This window comes from Myotis davidii, unplaced genomic scaffold, assembly GCF_000327345.1.
Source record: "Myotis davidii unplaced genomic scaffold, ASM32734v1 scaffold2674, whole genome shotgun sequence".
Taxonomy (NCBI): domain Eukaryota; kingdom Metazoa; phylum Chordata; class Mammalia; order Chiroptera; family Vespertilionidae; genus Myotis; species Myotis davidii.
The window spans coordinates 33,405-36,083 of NW_006285308.1; positions in this window are offsets into that span (position 1 = coordinate 33,405).

A 2,679-nucleotide genomic window follows, 5' to 3' on the forward strand; every position below is an offset into this window, starting at 1 on the left:
AGAACCTAAGGTCATTTTGCATGTAATTTTGAATGTATAGTCTATCCACTCATTCTAGAAGCTGTTATAAATTCATTGTTCAATTATTTTTTATAAGGATTTATAAATGACATATGATATTCTTCTGAAAAATACCTTTTTTGATTTTTTTATATAAGGGCCCTTGTGTGACACCATGGAATACATTATTGAAAATATTTTCATAGTAGGCCGAGCTTCCAAAGATATCCACATCATAATCCTCAGAGACTTATAATATGTTACTTTTAATCCATTGACATTTAAAGTTATTATTGATAGAAACTTGTTAGTTGCCATTTTTGTTCTTTACCACTCCATTCCTTCTTTGTTTCCAGTTTTTTCTATTTACAGCAGACCCTTTAGCATTTCTTGCATTGCTGGGTTGGTTGTAATAAACTCCCGTAGACCGTTTTTGTCTGTGAAGCTCCTGATTTGACCCTCAATTTTGATTGATAGCCTCGCTGGGTACAGTATTCTTGGATTCAGACCCTTCCTTTGCATGACTTTGTATATTTCATTCCATTCCCTTCTTGCCTGATGTGTTTCTGTTGAGAAATTGGTCGCTAATCTGATGGGGGATCCTCTGTAGGTAACTTTCTGTCTCTCTCTGGCTGCCTCATTCCCTGAACAGCAAAGCTCCTCCATATGTTTTCATTTCACCGGAGCCATTTTATGCATCTCACTCATTCTACTCTGTCATCAAACTGGACTCCCATTCCCACCACCCAATTGCCAACTATGGGCCAAACATTGCAGAGTCAAAGAGATACATACACACTAACATATTAAGTAAATTGAGTATAAGTTCATTACTTTACTTAACCAAGAATACAAATGGAGATATAGGGTCTCTGGGATAGGCTGATTAGGGTCACAGTCACTCAGGTAAAAGCTGACAGGTTCCATCCCCTCTGACTCTCTCCTGATGTACCTACTGGCCTCCCAGACTCACCTGGATGGGGTCTCTGAAAGGAAGGCCTCCGTGTGGAAGTCTGAATTGCTCCTTGAATGGTTGATGATGGAGACTGAAGCTCTGCCCCACAGGAGACAGCAGGAAGGAGTGAAGCATCAGTTCCTGTGCCAGCTTAGGAATGAAAAGCAGCAACCATGTCCTGTCCCCCAGTGTTGTACAAGCCAAGGATGGCACAGGGGAGATATTTACAGCTCTCTCTATACCTGCTCATCAGGCACATTTCCCTTGGGTTATTCCAACATCTAAGCACATGATTTCCCTGTAGACCTCTGGAATAAACAGAAAGGAAATTTTTCCTAATGATTCTCTGATCCCATGAGACCAGGTTAAAGGCCAAGTGAGTACAGTGTTTATGATGCCTTGTCTTGATCTTACATGCTTTCCAGAGATCTAACCTCTTACTCCCTTATTCCAACACTGATTGAACCTTTTCTTCAATGTCTGAGATTATGGAACCCATCAGGCCGGGTCCCTGTGATCCTCAAGCACTGATCTGTGGTGGGGACACAGCCCTGATGTCTCTAGAGAATTGCTACTCTCCTCTCCAACAAATGGACTGTGTTCCTTTGATGTGGAACCCTGGGCTTCACACTCTTTGTCTTCCTGACACATTTGTCAAAATAATAAGGAATTTTGTACTTATTTCACAAGTGGAGAGCTGTCATTGAGTATCTCATTAGAAAATATTTGTTAAGTATGAGATACATTTTGAAAGTTTTATGCCATATATTCTGAGCTTAGTACCTTATAGACTTTGCCTGATTTAATTTTTCAAAATACCCATTCTATTATGAATTTTATCTCCCTTTGCAGAAATGGAGTTTGAAGGAGTTTAGTGATTTGCTCAAAGTTATGAGCTAAACAAGGGATGGGCCTCGATTGGAATGTCAAGTTGCTTTCAATTTTCAAACTCTGGGTCAGTGGTTCTCTCTCTATCTGAGATGATTTTGCCCCTGGAAATATTTGGCAATGTCTTGGAGGAAGGTTACTAAACACCCATAATACCCAACACCAATAATTATCCTGCCCTACTTGCCAACATGAGAGGGTGAGAAAATCTAGTCTAGACCAGCACTTCTCCAACTTCAATGTGCATATAAGTCACCAGGATTATAGTTCAAATGCAGGTGTTGGTGGGCCCAGAGATTCTTTGAATCAAACAAGGTACCAAGTGGTGTTGATGCTGTTGGTGCTGGTCTGTGGACCACACTTTGAGTAGAAGGGTGTGACTGTGTTAGAGTCAGGTGCAGATTGTTCTAGGTTTTTAGAACCAAAGGTCATTTTGCATGTAATTTTGAATGTATAGTCTATCCACTCATTCTAGAAGCTGTTATAAATTCATTGTTCAATTATTTTTTATAAGGATTTATAAATGACATATGATATTCTTCTGAAAAATACCTTTTTTGATTTTTTTATATAAGGGCCCTTGTGTGACACCATGGAATACATTATTGAAAATATTTTCATAGTAGGCCGAGCTTCCAAAGATATCCACATCATAATCCTCAGAGACTTATAATATGTTACTTTTAATCCATTGACATTTAAAGTTATTATTGATAGAAACTTGTTAGTTGCCATTTTTGTTCTTTACCACTCCATTCCTTCTTTGTTTCCTATTTTTTTCATTTACAGCAGACCCTTTAGCATTTCTTGCATTGCTGGTTTGTTTGTAATAAACT